Below are 9,702 nucleotides of genomic sequence, written 5' to 3' on the forward strand. Positions count from 1 at the left end.
ACAACTTACAATAAAATATCTTGCCATCGGTACTAAACACTTTTTCACCAAACTCCTGTACAAAACTACGCAACTTTGCGCTCCTTGAACTACATGTACTCACTTTAGGCATTGTAAAGTCAAACTGAAGTCTTATAACGCCCTCCACATATATAAATAGAATACTTCTAAGCCCTCCAAGAAAGAATGGGATGTATATACCTTATAGTAAGACTGAGTACAATAGGAGAATACCCGTTACACTTGCCTCCCTCCTGCCTCGACTGGGAAAGGCCGGCTTGCCAGGTCATAAATGCTGCATTTCACAAATTTTCGCCTTTGTAACTGCAAGTACAGTACAGTCAAAAATATGGTTTTTAATACGAACTTCATGTACTTGAACTCTATTCCACATAGAAGCAACAGTCCAGCCTGAAATTTATTTTGTAATACTAAACATTATGGAGCCGAAATTTTACATTATATCAAAGAATTGCTTCTAAAATGACAAAAATATGACTTTATTTCAAACTTATGCAAAAATATGCTGTAAAACCAATAAAACTCTAAAATATGCATTTATATGCACAATAAAAACGACATAATTTCAATAAGAATGACTGGAAACATGCATAATTACAATTAAAAATAGGAATAAACCCTAGGAAAAAAATATGACGTGTCATAGAAATCCGGGCCCTAATTATAAAATTATTATATTGTTATTTTATTATCATTAAACAGAAATCAACTCGTGCATTTATTAGCAATTAATGAACTTCAATTCAATGTATAGTGTAGAAAACACATTTCTATTAGTATTAAAGTAAATACAGTAATCTACTCATATCTTCAATGTGATACTTTCGCCTGCGTAGCTGCACACAGGGGACTGATCCGTGGTGGAATCATTGACAGTGCAAGTCTCATTTCTTCATTGACGGATTTAAGCCGCTCCCTCATTGATGTCTTAATTTCAGCTAACGTCGAGAAGCCCAGTTCACACAAATATGTAGTTGAAAATGACAATAACATATTAACCGCCAACTCGGAGATAGCCGGGTATCCACTCCTTATTGCCAACCAAAACGTATCCAAAGACACTTCGAGATGTTTTAGTTTCAATGTTCTGCTTTTAAGTCGGCGAGTTTCTCTTGTATATTAATCGGAAGATGCTCTGAATTCACAACAAATGGATCACGAACCCAGTCGAAATCTTGTACACTCCCCCCAAAATACTTATTGAATTTCTGCTGCAGCATTTCTAAATGTTCTTTAATTGTGTCCGTCACCACTTTATTGCCGTCAGCAAGTGGCCATACAGTCGGGGACATCTCAAACGACCCATCTGTAATTCTCTAACTAGCAAACAAAATTTGCGAACTACTTCAGAGCACAGCTGTGCTAGAACTGAAACAATTGTAAAATGCGGGATTTCTACTCTTCAAACGGAAGTAGTGACACTATACCGACATATTTTTTAAATATTGGGTTTTCGGACTTTATCCATCGTCCTGGTTTTCAAGATAACTAAGAAAAACACGACGTTTCGGAAACTGGATCTGTTTGCGTCCTCAGGTGAGGGAAAACATATATTCCGTTGGGTCCCTTAGAAAGAGCTAACCTTAATCACTGGACAAACGATGTCACAAAACACAAAGGTTACAAACACCTGAGACCAGGCTAAATCCATGAGAACTAATAAGAAAAATATACATGACAAATTGTTCCAAACACATACAAGATGGAACCAGGATAGATAGAGCCGTAAAAATTTATGTCACGAAACCAAACTAATAACCAGGTCCATGACCCCAAGGCATGGAATAGAAAGGAGAATCAGTAAAAACCTTATAGTGTCTAACTAGCGTCAACAATGGCGTAAATCACGTCTATCTAATTTAGAACCCAATAGAAATCAATAAAAACATATATCACGTCATACAAATCTTCTATGTGAATTGGTGACTTCATTGCTGATAATGGGGATCCAAACGGGAGAAAAGTCCTAATTTGGTTGGCCGAGCATGCCATATGGGCCACTTCCTTGTATTTCCTATACCTGATGTGGCTTTCAATATCCAAAATCTTAGCTTCATCCCAGCCTACCCTATGTCCCTCTTCATACGCATGTTGAGCTAGTTTAGATTTTTCTAGAAGACTTTCTCTGAGGTTATGCCTATGTTCCCGGAGCAGCATGGCCAGAGGTCTGCCTGTTTCGCCAAAGTAGATTCTGCCACATTCACAGGGAATGCTATAGACGTACTGTTCCTTCTGTTGCGTATCTCTTTTCGGTCTGGTTTTCATAAGGGAGTTCCTAAGAGTGGGTTTCGTAAGGAAGATGGTCCTAATATTATATCGATTACATATCCGTTTAAACTTTTCAGAAACACCCTTCACAGCAAGGGCAGTAGTCGTTCGAAGAAAGAGAAAACCCTCTGTGTTCTGTATATAACCCATATGTGAAGGGTGTTTCTGAAAAGTTTAAACAGAGGCTAAGAAAATTGTAACAAGAAACCAGGGATCCAGCGTGTAAAACGGCAGTCAATTGGGTCACAAAATCAATCAGGCGAATGACCCGTAAAAAGGCACTTGAACACTGGGAAACAAAATTAGGTAACGCTGAAGTCACATCTCAGGCTCTATGCTCCATTGCGATATCCCTCTTAAAGAGGGATAAACCAAGGCTATTTATGGTGCTTCAGGCTAAAATTTCATCCATCCGATAAACCCAATTCAATTGCTGACTCTTTGGAACTTCAGTTCACACCACACGTTCTGTATGAGGAAAACCATGAATGGCTGGTGGAGGCTAGAGTTCAAGCCCTGCTCGAAAACGTAGACAACGACACCCTGCAAAGGATAAGACCACGTGACGTACAGAAATTAATACATTCATTGAAATTGAGAAGGGCCTGTGGAAATGATGGAATCCAAAATGAATGCCTCTGGCACCTTCCAAGGCGACCATTGGTTCACCTAACAAATTTATTCGATCATTGTCTTCGGCTCTCTAATTTTCCAAATACTTGGAACGAAGCCAAAGTAATAACTTTATCTAAACCCGGAAAAGACCCGAAATTCCCGCAAAATTTACATCCGATTAAATTCCTGTCCTCAACAGAAAAACTATTCGGAAAAGTGATTTTGAAATTACTACAAAAACGTATTGAAGAAAGAAGCCTGCTCAAGGCAAGCCAGTTTTTTTTTCCGTGCACGTCACAGCACGATATTGCAATGTATGAGTTTGGCGGACGTCGTGACCCTTAATTTCAACAATGAAATATCTACGGCTGCCGTGTTCTTGGACATCGAAGGAGCCTTTGATACCACGTGGCACTCAGGTTTGCTGTATAAGTTATCAAAATTGAAATTCTCGAAGAGTTGGACCAAACTTATGGGGTCCTTTCTTTCTAAACGTAAATAAAGAGTGTCGGTTGAAGGCTAAATTTCAACGCCAAGGGAAATGCAAGCAGGAGTGCCACAAGGTTCTGCCTTTTTCCCTACTCTTTTTAATTTGTATATGAATGATACCCTTCAAAACACATGGTGTTCACCTGACCCTCTTTGCGGACGACACCTGTCTGTATGCGACAGATTGCAAGGAGGGTTTTATTGTTAGAAACCTCCAGCGAGGTCTCAGATCAGTGGAGATCTGGTGTGAGCGCTGGAATATAAAAATCAACCCTTAGGCGCGGTTTGACGTCTCTGTTCATCTTGGGCATTTAAATCGTTGGCTGCGGTTTGACTGCTACGTTGTCCAGCTGCAGGCCTAATTTATTACACTCATAAAAATTGATGGGTTTACTGTATTTTGTAAAAATTTTCGCTGGCCTATTGTCAGAAGTACAGTATGTATCGTTACGTATGCATGTCTTGCAGCAAATAGCGTGCTTCTTCGAGAAGTTTCAGCACAAAACTCTGGCCTCTATGTTATGCTTCGGAGAAATAAATAGTCGACTGACCATGTTTACCTTTATCTGCTGATAAAATAAGTTCATATTCCATTCAGCAGGTCATATTACCTTCAGCAGGAAATACCACACCAAGCCATTCATAAAGGGGTGCCCAGAAATGTTGTCTTGCTAGTACACATTATTCGTAATATACAAGGCGGCCAGTTCTTAGAATAACGTCACAGCACTGTGTTCACCGCCCAGTGAGGAAAGAAGAAAATAACTCATACCTACAAGTATTATCGCTCTGGCTGGTCTCCAGCGTATGTATATACATCTACTGAAGCCTTGGATGGAAAAATAAACGCTTAGAAGCGACCCCAGCCATGTAAGACAATGCTCAAATTTACTGCAGCTGAGATTGCAAGGATGCCTGACTTCGAAAATTTGAGCATTTTCTTACCATGGCTGGCCCTTCTACAAGTCGTGCGCTGGCGGAGGTCGAACTAGTAGTGACCGTGCTGGACGAAGTATTAGACGACGAAACCCCAAGTAGTTATAGATCCGATGATGACAGTGCATGGGACTATGATTACACATAACTGGTGCCACCTGAGACCAACATTGCTAGTGAAAGTGGCAGTGACCATTAGAATATCATGGCCCACGATGGATTGGAAGAGGTGTCCAGGACATTTGTGTGGGAAGATATTGAATCATTTCACGCTTCACGAGAATCGTTTTGTGGTGTGTGTGGTCCGAAGTTCGACACTGCCGAAATAGATGTCATCAGTGCCTTTGAAAGCATTTTCGATATTTCCCTTGTGCAGCTGATTGTTGATGAAACAAACAGGTATGCTCAACAGGAAATATCGAAAAACTCCAGACCTCTCACATTTCGCTCTAGAATTCGGAAGTAGGAAGATGTGACAGTGGACGAAATGTACGTGGTTTTGGCACTAATTATGTTGATTGGCATTGATCAGAGGCCTACATTGAGGTCTACATTTCCCGCAGCGTCTTCCCCCCTCGGGAAGAAGTCAAGACCTTACAGAAGGTGTGTGGTGTGCACGAGGAAGGGCCACAGGAAATGTACTCAGTATTGGTGTGGTAAATGTGAGGCGGCGTTGTGTGTAGAATGCTTCAAAGTGTATCATACACTACTGAAATTCTAAACCACCTGCTTCCATTGTCATATTATAAGGTAAGATTATAAAACCATCTTTTAAGATCATTTTAGTGAAAGTTACATGTTTATATCTCATATAATTTAAAAAATAATGATGAATAAAAGATTCTCGAGCAAAATTTAAACGGGCTGAAAATATTACCGCCGGAGAGACACGGCAGCGGAATTTAAATGACCACACTGAAAAATGACAGCGGTGAAGGTTTAATGAAGATAAAACTCAGGGGGTCTACTTCTCTCGTGGTTTTCGACCGCCTGAGTCTTGTCTTACTCTTAATGGAAGAAATATTCCATTTTTAAATAGTGCAAAATATCTAGGTGTGATCTTCTAAGAGAGAGTTACATGGAGATTACACATAGAAATGATCGAAGTCAACGCTTTCAGAACATTCATTAGACTATTTTCCCTTTTCAAAACTGAACGACTGAGCGCTAAAATTAAACTGACCCTCCACAAAGCTCTCATTAGATCCGTAATGACTTATGTTAGTTAGTTAGTTATTTAGAGAGGGTGGGTTTCCCTATGCACCGCGACCAGTTTGATCTATTGTGCTTCCCTCTATGATATTCTACTAGTCTCTATACCCTACCGATAAAAGGTGCGTACCATCAGTCCCGCCGAGCAAGCGAGTTCGGCCACTTGCTTAGCGGTGTCTATAATGCTTCCCCCATCTATCAGAGGCCTTAGAGAATATTGTTGGGCGGGAAACGTCCTGGAATTTGGCTCAGTGATCCCCTTTGGGGATATGAGGTTCTTTTACGTGCCGTAAAGTTACGACACGGGACACGCAGCTTAAAGTCCCTCCCGGAGGACTTGTTCCCTGAAATTTTCCGCCCTTAAAAATTCGACTACCTCCGCCGGGTATTTGAACCCGCGTACTACGAGTCATGAGGTGGGAACATTACCTCTAGACTACGGAGGCCGCTTAATGACTTATGTTAGTCTCGCCTTGGAATTTGCGGCAGAAACGCATTTAATAAAATTTCAGCTACTGCACAACAGAGTTCTCCACAACACTGGCACTTTTCCAAGGCGCACACCGGTCCCCGATTTGCACATGACATTCAAAATCTCGTACGTATATAATTATGTATAAAAATTATGCAGACAACAATTAGAAGTTATACAAAATTATGATAATGAGAATGTTCGCAATATTGGACACAGAAAGTATAAGAGGCTTCAACTTGGCGGCGGTCAGGCATACGATTTTTCAAGTGACTAGATTTCCGTTGTAGCGAATACTACTATATATAAGGTACAGTATGCTGCATTGAGCCTAGAATGACAGAGGCCTTGTATATATTGTACATAGGAGTAGATATTAACAGTAAACTTGTAAAAAAGTGTACCTACTGACAATGGACTTAATACTACCGACAATGACTGACAAATGATAGAACCGACCTCTTGTCAAGGAGAGAGCCCCACATAGACGGGACAGTAATTTTCATACAAGAAGAAACATCTGGTCATGTGCCACAGCAGGGGCTCGACACCAAGATAGACAGACCGCCTGACCGTCAGTCGCAAAGTGATTTTGACAATGACTTGACACTGTGGGAGCTGTTTGTTATGCATTGTGGGAGGTTCCCACACTGCTGTGCTCTCTGTTTATTCTCTTGTTGTGCCCTGATAGGCATTAGTGACTGTACTCACTCCTATGTTTGCATAAGGGGACCTACAAAGCTCAATGTCTTAAAACAACAAAAATGAAATAATGTACAATAACAAAAGAACAATTAAATCAGACAACCTATCAACACAACCTTAGATTACACCCCTGTTTTTCAATTCCTACAATTTAACTGCCCATAATCTACTAAAACTACATGGCACAAACCAACACTTTTTATTTTTATTTTTTTAACCATCATTCAACCAGAATCCGTACTCTAACATTAACTCAGTGACCAGAACATGGGCAAGTACTCACTCTTGCTGAACATAATAATAATGATGAACAATGGAACAATCACAACTCCTTCCCACAGGCACAATTTGCGTCAGTTTGACTGTTTTGAGCAACTGCTAAAAACAGAAAGACTCAAATGTTTTTTGCTTCCCAATTCCAAAATTCACCAGTTTCACAACTCGCGAAAGGCTGCTCACGAAAAAATCCCTAACGTCGGAAAATTCTTACTGACCGCTCACTTGTCGCGCGAAGTGAAATCTGACCGCGTCGTTCAATGGATGCATAAACAATCTTTACAAAGTAAGTGCAATCGACTAACAAGGAATACAAGGGGCCAGCCACAGTTCTAGCCCCTGACTTTCCGACCAGCGGTACGGCGTTTAACCTGTGCATCCAATTTTACAAAATTATACTTAAGTTCTAATAAAATAGGCACAAAATTCTCCTGTTACTAAAATGTTTATGCAAATAAATCATTTTCCCTTCTACATAATTTATCAGGCAATTTATACCCAATATAATTAAAATTAGTCTGCGAATTTAACAATGTGTGCACTATTTTTAATTTATTTTGTGGTACGCTGGTTCAAACGCGGCAGAGGTCGTGGAATTTTTAAGGGCGGAAAATTTCAGGGAACAAGTCCTCAGGGTGGGATTTTAAGCCGTGGGTCCCGTGTCGTAGATTTACGGCACGTAAAAGAACCTCGTGTCTCAAGGAGGCCTCTGAGCCAAATTATGACATTTCTCGCCCAACAATAGTCTCTAACGCCTCTGGCAGATGGGGGAAGAATCTAGATACCGCTGAGCCAGTAGAGGCGGAAATCTCTGGCTGAGCCTGGACTGATGGCACGCACAAGTATCGGTAGGGTATAGAGACCGGTAGAATATCACAGGGGGACGTACAATAGACCAGTGGTAGCGGTGCATGGGGAAACACACCCCCAAAAATGATAATAAATAATAATAATAATAATAATAATAATATATTTTAAGTTGTATATGTAACGGGCCAGGTGAACACCATGAATTTGAGGGGCATCAATTATGTACAAGTTGAGAAGAGTAGGGGAAAGGACAGAACCTTGTGGTACCCCTGCTTGCATTTCCCTTGGTGTTGACATTTCGCCTTCAACCGAGACCATGAATTTACGTTTAGAAAAAAGGATTCAATAAGTTTGGTCAACCTGTTCGAGAATTCCAATATAGATAACTTATACAGCAATCATGACTGCCACGTGGTATCAAAGGCTTTTTCGATGTCCAAGAACACTGCAGCCGTAGACATTTTGTTGTTGAAATTAAGGGTCACGTGGTCCGCCAGGCTCATACTTTGAAATGTCGTGTTGTGACGTGCACGAAAACCAAACCGACTTGCGTTGAGCAGGACTCTTTCTTCAATATGTTTACGGAGTAATTTCAAAATCACTTTTACGAATAGTTTTCCCGTCGTGGAGAGGAGACTGATCGGACGTAAATTTTGAGGAAATTTCGGGTGTATACCCGGTTTAGGTAAAGTTATTATTTTTGCTTCCTTCCAAGTATTTGAAAAATGAGAGATCCGAAAACAATGATTGAATAAATGAGTTAATTGAAAGAATGAACGCCTTGGAAAGTGATTGAAGCATTCATTCCACAGGCCTTTTTTTAATTTCAGGGGTTTTATAATCTTCTGAAAGTCACATGGTCTGATCATTGAAGGGGGTTGTCGTCTACGGTTTCCAGCAGAGCTTGAACACTAGCCTCCACCCGCTCTTCATGGTTTCGTCGCACAGGTCATGTGGCGTGAACTAAATTTCCAAACAGTCGGCAACTTCGTTGGTTTTTCAGAAGGATAAAATTGAAAGCTAGAAGAACCATGAATAGCAGTTGGTGCCCTTGGTCCGTCTCTCTTAAGAGAGATTTCGCAATGGGCAATATATTCTGAGGTGTGACTTCAGCGTTACATAATTTTGTTTCCCACCGTTCAAATGCCTTTTTACGGGTCATTCGCCTGATAGATTTGGTGACCCAATTGACTGCCGTTATACACCTTGGATCCCAGGTCTCCTGCTACAGTTTTCGTTGACTCTGTTTATATCTTATCAAAAGATCTACACGAGGAAGATCGTTGTTTAAGTCCGAAAGTGTAACTTTACTCGTGGACAACCTATATGCCGAAGCAATAGAGGCTGCGAAGTCGCGTGCCGCTTTATCGGCTTCTACCCCCTACTTAATTTCTTGTTTAGGTGATAGTAATTCAGAAGCGAGGTTTTGAAACCGCTCCCAATCTGTAAATTTTTCAATAGGTTCCGGAAAATTCCCAATTTTAACGTGATCCAGTATGTGGAATATTATTGGTTGGTACTCTGAGTCGAAAATATCAGAGACGATGACATCTGACACTCTGATATGTCTAACACATCACCATTTTCCGCAGGGCAATAATATGTGTGGCACTGTGGTGCTGAAATTTCGAAATCACTCTTATCAAATAAATCCATAAGTTTCAAGCCTGAGTGGTTTGAAACCCTGCTGTTCCAACATGGGTTCTCAGCATTCAAATGACCGGCCAAATTAAATTTTCGCCTGGAGATTAAGAGCTCAGTGATGTCAACATTATTCCAGGCTCTTTCTAGAGATTTATAAACAGCTGCAAGCAGCACTTCGCTATTGCCGATTGGTATGCAGACACCTGTCGCTTCTTCTGAAACAAAGAGTGGCAGTTCTACATGGTTACGGGGAA

Source organism: Cryptotermes secundus, unplaced genomic scaffold (assembly GCF_002891405.2).
Source record: "Cryptotermes secundus unplaced genomic scaffold, Csec_1.0 scaffold970, whole genome shotgun sequence".
NCBI classification, from domain to species: domain Eukaryota; kingdom Metazoa; phylum Arthropoda; class Insecta; order Blattodea; family Kalotermitidae; genus Cryptotermes; species Cryptotermes secundus.